The sequence below is a fragment of the Hemicordylus capensis genome, chromosome 2 (assembly GCF_027244095.1).
Source record: "Hemicordylus capensis ecotype Gifberg chromosome 2, rHemCap1.1.pri, whole genome shotgun sequence".
Taxonomy (NCBI): domain Eukaryota; kingdom Metazoa; phylum Chordata; class Lepidosauria; order Squamata; family Cordylidae; genus Hemicordylus; species Hemicordylus capensis.
Window position 1 is genome coordinate 252,916,169 of NC_069658.1, and position 9,485 is coordinate 252,925,653.

At 46.7% G+C, this 9,485-nt stretch overlaps 1 long non-coding RNA gene across 1 annotated transcript; it reads right to left on the reverse strand.

Moving 5' to 3' along the window:
- Positions 1-2,205: 2,205 nt before the first annotated feature.
- Positions 2,206-9,118, reverse strand: LOC128344769 (uncharacterized). Its single transcript, XR_008316037.1, has 3 exons — positions 9,015-9,118; positions 8,352-8,468; positions 2,206-2,614 (listed from the first exon to the last, which is right to left on the reverse strand). It is a non-coding gene; the product is annotated as an uncharacterized LOC128344769 (long non-coding RNA).
- Positions 9,119-9,485: the final 367 nt, after the last annotated feature.

Consider the following 9,485-nt stretch of genomic DNA (forward strand, 5'->3'; position numbering starts at 1 on the left):
AACTTCATACAGTGCTGAATGGCAGCACTGTCTTGAGCTTGTCCCAAGCTCTGGCTGCCTCCTTGCCCCTGACTTACCTCTCTTCTGTCGGGAATTGAAGGTTCTCAACTGTAGTCAGTGGCGCAGTTAGGCACGGACCACGGGGCGGAAGTTTGTGGCTTCTTGGCGGCAGGGACATAGCTAGAGGAGAGGGGGCCCGTGTTCATCCCTTTCTCTGGCGGCCCCCCAGAGTGAGGGAGACAATGAAGAAAATAGGGAGGGATGGACCTGGAGGGCCCTCAGGAGCTGGGGGCCCGTGTTCTTTGAACCCTTTCGCTCAATTATAGCTACGCCCCTGCTTGGGGGGCTCCAAATGCCCAGAGCCCCAATGCCCCACCACTGCTGCCCAGCCCCCACCACTATTTCTCCGCTGCCGCTTGCCTACTCCACTACACTCACCCCCTGCCCGCCAGCCACGGGCACAGGCAGTCCTCCTTGGCCTGCAGACCAGCTTCCTCTGCCTGTACGTGTGCACATAAGGAGTTATGAAGTGTTGCATCCCGTGACATCACGGGCCCGTGTGTGCCCGCCACCCCCGCTGCCAGTGGGTGAGTGTAGTGAAGCAGGCGAGCGGCAGCGAAGAAGAAATAGCGGCAGGGGCCAGGCAGCAGCGGCGGCGCTATTAGACAAATAAAAAATAAAAATAAATACATTAGGGAATGCTCGCAGCAGGGTGGGCGGGTGTCCAAAGCCTTCAGCCTTAGGTGCGGGTGTAAAAATACCTCGGTGCGCCCCTGACTGTAGTGGTTTCAATAGTATATGATCCAATGACTATACATATGCTAGAGTCACTAGTGTCTTCTATAGTCTGTAGTTCCTCCATTCTTTTTTTTTAAAGTCCCTGTAGTGATCAGTCACTGACCAGCCCCTCCTCTCCCCTAAAGAGTAAACCAGAAGTGGCCCCGGTCCTGACTGACAGGCTGGTGAACTTCAGAGCTCAGTCAATCAGCACACCAGGTGGGTGGGACCTAGAGAGCCATGAGGAGAAAGAAAAGGTTCCTTTGTTAGAAGGAGCTAGGCTGGAGATGAGAGAAGCATGTCTAATGCCTAATGACCACTAGGGGCATTAGGGGTAGAGATAGTGAGCAAGGGAATCCCTATGACCACACATTCTTTACTCTACTTCCCCTTTGTTAGACTGATAGGTTTCATTCTCTCACCTGAGAGAAGGACTTCCTCTTCCTTCTCCCCCTCCAAATGCAGTAAGCAATTAGGCATTTAGGCCTTTTCTATCTCTCTGATGTATTTCCCAAATAAACTACTTTACTTAGTACTTGAACTCCATGTCTGCAGACAATATTAATTAGCAGTGCTCTCCTTTCTTGTGTACTCCCACAGCAGGTGGGGTAGATAAATGATCTCCCCTCCAAATCTCTGACAGTTAATGAATGAGTATTTGGGGGTGGCTTCAGTCCAGGCGTCAAAATGTCATGTACCAGTCCTGGTGTTAGGGCAATTTTAAGAGGAGCTGAAACAACAGTTGTGCTCCTGCCACCACAAGCAATTTTCAGGCCCACTGGTTTCAGTGATGGACAGTTGATCACATGCTTAACTTTCCCAAAATGGTATCAGTGAAGTTTTAAAGTGTTCAGACTTGTACAATCTACATGTCTGTTCTGTATGAAATTATATGCATGGGACGTACTGGTGCTTCATTTTGGTTAGGTTATTGAAAAATTGTCAAGAAGGCCATTGGAAATGTACAGTGATATTATTTTACATTGCTTAGCAGAGGGATTTCTGAGCACAAATGCTCCCCCAAAGAAAGGTGAACTGATCTGTCAGGGAGTTTTCCTGCATGACAAACAAATATAGTAATTAAGACTCCTTTGGATGTAAAGAGCAACCAGGAATCATCTTGCTCGGAGGGGAGGGGAGGAGGAGAGACAGACAGGCTGAGGAGCTGCCACCATCCAGCTACCATGTCCCAGTTGAAGTGGCCCCTCCTCCCTCCCCCCTCAGCTGCCACCACAGGGACCATCTTGCTCCGAGGGGAGGAGAGAAGAAAGAAGTGAGACTAAGGCCCATGTAAAGATGTAAACAAGAGGCTTGATGTATTGTTTATTTAAGTTTTTTGTAAACCGCTTTGGAAGGTGTGCCTGAAGTGGTATATAAACACAAAATAAAAATCCATAAATAAAAACAAAGAAGAGAAAGGACACTGTGTGCAACAGAAGGCATGTTTATTCTTTCATCTTAAACCTTCTCAACCAATTAAGATGCCCTGGGAGAGGGAGGCTTGAGAAGATGGGGTGCAGGCAACTAAATCAGTTCACTTCAGAGAGGATAGAACAAAATGTGGGTAACAGCAGATTCTCCAGGTCTCTCTTCAAGGGGATGGACTAAAGAGGCTGAGAGTGGGGTGAGCCACAGCCTTGAAAATCTCACTCACATTCCTTGGAAGAATTTGTACACCAGCGAGGAGGGAAAGGTGTAGGATTTGTGTTGCACTTGTCAGTTTCACAGCACTCATAAACAAAAATGATATTAGGCTCCTTTACAGCAGTGTGACACTCCACTCCAGGCAACGATTGGAAACATTCATAGTACGATCCAATATACTTGTGATTGCTAACTGTGAAGGAAAATATGAGAGTGAGAACCTGGGAGCTCTTCTTTTGAAAGGAAGAATGGTGTAATCGGCCAACACAAAAGCTATGGGAGATGAAGCAACTGCTTTGTAAGGCACCATGAGTATCTAGGTAGGGTCCAGTGTTCCCTCTAACATAGAGTTGCCATGCCCCCCCTCCAAATTTTGGGTTTCACCCGGATTTCAAGCATCTCACCTGGATTGCTTAGCCCGCCCAGATTTGCTTGGATTTTTCATTTAAAAAAAAAAAAAAGCTAAGCTCTAGCTGTAGCAGTTTTAGCCCAACCTTTGTCTTAGAGCAAGCCCATGTGAGGGGAAGAAAAATGTTGAATCATTCCCTCCATGCTTTCTCCACAAAGGCTTCTTCCCAAAATTTTCCTTGTAGATAATAAGCTGCCACCACACCCACTTATCAAGAGTTTCTCCCCCTACTCCCGCCTGGCTTGGGTGAAATTCCAGAGAACTCTCCTTCTCTTTACTATTGGAAAAGTACAAAAAATCTCCACGTGCAGCATACACATGGTGAGAAACCATGTGTAGAAACCTGGTAGAGTTGCTGAACAATCAAACTGAGATGTGTTTTGCACCAGAGCAAGCCCTTTCCCCAGCCCCCCTTTCCTGAGTTAAAAATCCTCTCAAGAGGCTTATCAAAATTGCAAAGGACAAAACAAGAAAAACTTTATTCAAAAATGCTACAGACCATTTCTGTCTGAGGCTTTCTCAGCTTTTAGTTACAGGTAAAAGAAACACTCAGTAGCTGCAAGAATACTTCAAAAAACACCCTCAGATGATACTGGGATGGCACACTTTAAAAATCATGGTTACCCAGTTACAAAGTACATAGATGTAGGGAAATACAAAAGGACCTTTAAAAGCTTTCAGAGACTTCTGCAGTGCCCTGGATGGACAATAACAGGGAAATGCAGAGCACATGAAAAAAAAGTTTCTGACACAAACTAACAAACTGTTTCCTAGGCTGAATCCCCCTTTTCCTTGAAAACTCACCCCTCACCTGATGAGGTTCAAGCATCCTGCAATCCTGTCTTTCAAGGATCTGAAGTTGTTTTCATAGCCAACTCCCTGGCTACCCATCTTGTCCTCTCTTCCAGCCTAGCTTCTTCTGCATAATGAACTCCCTCTTCCTGCCTCATGGCCCTCTTGGTCCCACCTACCGTGTGCTGAGTGGCCGATCCCTAGAGGTCACTGCCTGTCAGTCAGGACAGGGTTCACTTCTGTTTCACTCTTTAGTGGAGGGGAGGGAGAGGTGATCAGGGCCAGATAGTTACACTAGCCCTTGCAGAAGCAGCATTATGGAGCAAAACATGCAGTCACTATTCTGCTCAACTGCTGGACTTGGATTAAGAGAGGAAGAGCACAGGAGGCTAGCTGGGTGGGTTTCACTTTACTTTCACAAGTACAGTAATCCTCTGAGGAGCCTTGCCTTGTTTGTTATTAGTAGGAGATCTCTTTCTGGCAGTTGAGACAATAGCTTGCTTTTGATGTGAATCACTACCTGCCTCCCAAGCTGTATATTCTAATGTCTAGGCTTTACGTTCAGTATATGCCTGCTTAGAAGTAGGCACCGTTGGTTTCAATCAGATCTTCTCTCAAATAAGTGTGTACAGAATTGTAGCCTTAATTTAAAAGCTCTGCATTTTTATTTTTATTTTTTGTTCTATTGCTGCTGTTATGTCAAGGGAAATGATCAGGCAGATATATCTTCCCCAACTATTGTTGGTAGACATCCAGAGCCAATACGAATCAACTGGAAAGTGCAGCTGGTAATTTACATATGCAAATTATTTTCAAGCAATTTACATAATATGCAAATTAGGTCCCAGACTTATGTAAATATGCAAATTAGGTGCCCAGGATATGGCAACCCTACTAACAGGGATTCCCAAATGTTGTTGACTAGAGCTCCCATAATCCCCAACCAAAGGCCATTGCAGCTGGGGATGCTGGGAGTTGTAGTGAAAACAACATCTGGGAATCCATTAGAGGGAACAGTGATAGGGTCCATGGTGGCCAGACCCCAGCACCATGCATCCTGCTCTCAATGCATGCTTATTTGAAGCACCAAGTTCAGTGCTCAAGATGATCTCACAGGTAAGCAAGCATTGTACGGCAGCTTTAGTAATACTATCTGCACCACTCTGGCAGTTTGCCAAAAGATGGAGGAGCTGTCTTGCTCTGCTTAAGCATCACCACAGCTTGAAATGGCCTGAAATGCACCTGCCATCTTTGCTTTGCAGGATGCAGAAGTAGGGAGGACATTTTGATGATTTTTCTAGAGGCAGAAGTAAATTTCTGAATTGGGATTAATTTATCCCCAACTGTGCTTAACTCTTCTTGGTGGCGGCCAGCCTCTAAACATCATTTTGTTTCCTCCAAAATGCTCCTCTAAGCAGTGCTGCATCATCATTTGGCATTGCTTGGAGGAGCCTAATGGTGGGGATGAAATCATGGCTGCCAGCTGATCACCATCAGTTGGAGTGCAGCTCAGCTGAGAGGAGCCCTGCTGTCACTGCTGCAAAAAAAAAAAAAAAAAAAGGCAGTGGCAGGTGAAACCCATAAGCAATACACCCTGCCGTAGGGGTGTGTCCGAACCAGTCCGGAGGCCATTCTGAAGGCCTCCGAACTGCTGGACCGGTTCGGACTTGGCCGGTTCGGGTCCGGGTGGGGGGGCCTTCCTTTAAGGGCGGGAGGGCTTGCTTACCCCTCCCGTCTCTTTGCCCCCTCCAGCGCCCGTATTCCACAGTGTAATTGGGGCGCTGGAAACCAGCCGCCCCCGCCCCCCCCGCAAGCGGATTAGGGCTAAAAGTTAAGTACTGCCGCCGTCTTCCCAGCGGGTAGACCGGGCCTCCGATTGCCGGAAGTTCCATCCAGCGTCCTATTGCGCGCACGCGCCCAAGGCCCCAGTTGGGCCAGGACTTTGCTGAGAGAGGAGCTCTGTTCGCGGCAGTACTTAACTTTTAGCCCTAATCCGCTCGCGGGGGGGGCGGGGGCGGCTGGTTTCCAGCGCCCCAATTACTGGCCAGGAAGGCTTGACTATTGCAATGCGCTCTACGTGGGGCTGCCTTTGTACATAGTTCGGAAACTTCAATTAGTTCAGAATGCGGCAGCCAGATTGGTCTCTGGGGTAACCCGGAGAGACCATATTACGCCTATTTTGAAACAATTACACTGGCTGCCAATATGTTTCCGGGCAAAATACAAAGTGCTGGTGATTACCTTTAAAGCCCTGAACGGCTTAGGTCCAAGTTACCTTGGAGAGCGCCTTCTTCTGCACGATTCCCACCACACATTAAGGTCATCTGAGGAGGTTCGTCTCCAGTTGCCACCGGCTCGTCTGGTGGCGACTCGGAGGCGGGCCTTCTCTATGGCTGCTCCGGAGCTGTGGAATGCGCTCCCTGCGGAAATCCGTAATTCAAGTTCTCTGTTGGCCTTCAGGAGGGCCCTTAAAACATATTTGTTTGGCCTGGCCTTCCAGGGCTTTTAGAAAATTTTTAATTTTTAATTTGATTTAGGGTTTTTAATTACTTAACACACACACACCCCCGGCCTTGTGCAGATGGGAGGGAGTTTGTCCCAGCCTGTCCTGCACGAAGACCAGGAAGGGTTTCGTTTGACCCTTTTGGTCAAGGGGCGGGGTTTCGGCCAGGATTGACCGATCCCCGCCCCATTCTCCATTCTCCATTCTCTCTTCAGTTGGGACCAGGCAATCACAGGAGAAGGAGCTCTCCCCTCCCTCCCTCCCCGGTAAAGAGCGGGTCTAGCGACTGGCCGCCTGAAGGGGCCGAGTAGGAATTTTTTGCTCCCAACGCATTGGCCACTGTTGGGGTTTTTTTCGCCTACTCTGTTCTGTGTCCTGGGTGCGTAGTTAGAGTTAGGTCAGCCACAATGGCAGGAACAGTGCAGGCGGGGTGGTAATTTGAGGGTTAGAACATCAGTGAGCACCCTTGGATATGTAAAAGGGGTGATTGGTTAATCGCTCCTTTGTAGCCGGTGTGGCACGGGGAGAATGATTGCCATGAACCCTGCTTCAGGACTTCTCCAACCTTTGGGCTGTGCGGTCCGGGGTGGACGAATGCCTAGAAGTATCCAGATCCCCTCTTACAGAAGGGGGGGTCGGCTTTGAAGGAATTGGATGGAGTGTACCTGCCCATTCCCGAGCCAGGGTGTGTCACCCAGTAGGGTGATGGGTAGGACTTCAGAGTTCTGACCTGCTTCTATTGGCCCGCACTGTTCTCTAAGGGTGATTAATCACCTGGTGTTCCAGTCTGCCATGCCTGTGTAATAGTTAATAAAGTTGTGGCCCTTTTCTTCCATACTAAGTCTACATGTTTTCTTGAGCTGGGGTCTGGGGACAATGTTTAATTTTTGTTTTAAAATGTTTTTAAATTGTTAGTTGTTGTTTTATTGTTTTAATTTGTTTTAGCTTTTCATTGTTTTATAAGTTTGTTTTAATTGTAAACCGCCCTGAGCCATTTTGGAAGGGCGGTATATAAATCAAATAAATAAATAAAATAAATAATAAAATAAAATTACACTGTGGAATACGGGCGCTGGAGGGGGCAAAGAGGCGGGAGGGGTAAGCAAGCCCTCCCCACCCTAAAAGAAAGGCCCCCCTTCGGTGCCGGTCCGGACTGCTCCGGACCGCGCACATCACTACCCCAAAATTCTGCCATAAGCACGCAAGTCAGAATTTGATCCAGCACCATTAACCACAGTGCATGGCAAAGGGCAAAGATAATCGCAGCTACTAGCCCAGTAGGGATCATGTGACACAAGAGGACAATTAAGTTCCTTGCGGCACTCTAAATCCTCTGAGTCTGGCCTGGCTCCTCACTCTGAGAACCATGGCTTTTGGGCAGAGACCAGTCTTCAGAGGCGGATTAACGTAGTAGCAAATGTAGCATTTGCTACGGGCCCCGCATTTTCGAGGGCCCCGCACGCCTGGCTTCCAACTGGGAATTAAAGTTAAAACTTTACTTGTTTTATTTGGTCCATGTTAGATCAAATATCCCTTTTCTGCTAAATGTGCGTTTTAAGAGAAGGCCCAGCGCAGCATCTGTCCAGTGGCTGTTGCTGGTGCCTACCACATTTTTCTTTTTTGAGTGTGAGCCCTTTGGAGACAGAGAATCATCTATCCACTCTTTATTTTTCTATGTAAACCACTTTGAGAATTTTGATTGGAAAACGGTATATAAACTGTTGTTGTAGTAAGTGTGAGTTTGTGGCTTGGTCTCCCATACTCCAAAATATAGCAAATGAAAAAATTGAATTCTTTTACTATGCAAGTAAATAATTTACGTTTTAATATTTATGTGCATTTTTTTTTAACATTTAGGGCCCCTTTATAACATATGCTACAGGCCCCACACTAGCTTAATCCGGCCCTGCCAGTCTTCTGTCATAAAGCTACTTTGCCCACCTTCTCACCTGCCTTTTACTTCCCTGCTCAACCAATCAGATCACTTATTTGCCATCCTGACTTCTTGCCAGTTCATCTGTCTGCCAAAATAAAGTGCCTGCCTTGCTTCATCTTCACCAGCCCTGGCAGTGTGGGGACAGATGGGCTGTGGGCTGTGAGGGAACCTGGGCTTGTGGGTCTAGCAGTTTCCAGCAGTGAAGAGCCTTCTCCTACAACACTCCAAGTCACCTTGTCTTGTGGATCAAGCCCATGTTGATCTCACTGGTTTGGTGTGCCTGAACCTACCTTCGTAGAGGGAGGTTGTGAGACATTTTCCTTCATTAGCCTCGCATTCGCCACCTGCGAATCGGCGACAAGACTCGGGGTCCATATATAGGCACGTATAGCACAAGAGTCCATGCACTAAGAGAAAAAGGGAGAACTGAAAAGAATGGCTGACAGAATGAGGAAGATTACCTAATGTCTTCCCCTTGAAATTAAAGAAATTAACATTTACTTGAAACATTAAATTAACAGAAATTTAATTTAAAATTAAATTACAATTAACAGAAATTTAACATTTAACTAACATTTAATTGAGAGGACTGCTCGTCAGGAGAGGAGAGCTGGTCTTGTGGTAGCAAGCATGACTTGTCCCCTTAGCTAAGCAGGGTCTGCCCTGGTTGCATATGAATGGGAGACTTGATGTGTGAGCACTGCAAGATATTCCCCTCAGGGGATGGGGCCGCTCTGGGAAGAGCAGAAGGTTCCAAGTTCCCTCCCTGGCTTCTCCAAGATAGGGCTGAGAGAGATTCCTACATGCAACCTTGGAGAAGCCGCTGTCAGTCTGTGTAGACAATACTGAGCTAGATGGACCAATGGTCTGACTCGGTATATGGCAGTTTCCTATGTTCCTAAGGGGGGCCTTTTGGGAAAAGGGAGAAGCGCTTTGAATGGCCAAATTCACACCTTATATTAGTAGCTCTGAATTTATTTATTTTTAACTTTCTTCCTTGCCCTCCAACTCTGTCAGATTTTTCTGGAATATGGTTTTCATATGCTTCAGCTGTAACTTTTTCCTGTTGCTCGTGTTTTGGGTGAATTAAAAGCCCATGCACCAAGGAGGGAGAGGTACTGAAGATTAGATGACTTCCAGTGGTGCATGAACAAGGTTTTCAACAATTTAAAATTTACCAAACACTGACAGTTATTCCATTCCAGCTTCGTGTGTCTGTGTGTGTGTGTGTGTGTGTGTGTGCGCACACACACACACACAAAGTTGCATTTCTAATGTGAAATTTTATCTCAAACATTTGAAATTCAAGGGCTTTAGGCATTTTCATGAATCTTGATTTTATTTTGAATAGCATAAAATCTGAAAAAGAATAAGCTGCCAGCTTTTAAATACTAAAAATATCATTTCATGTCAACAGGTAAAGA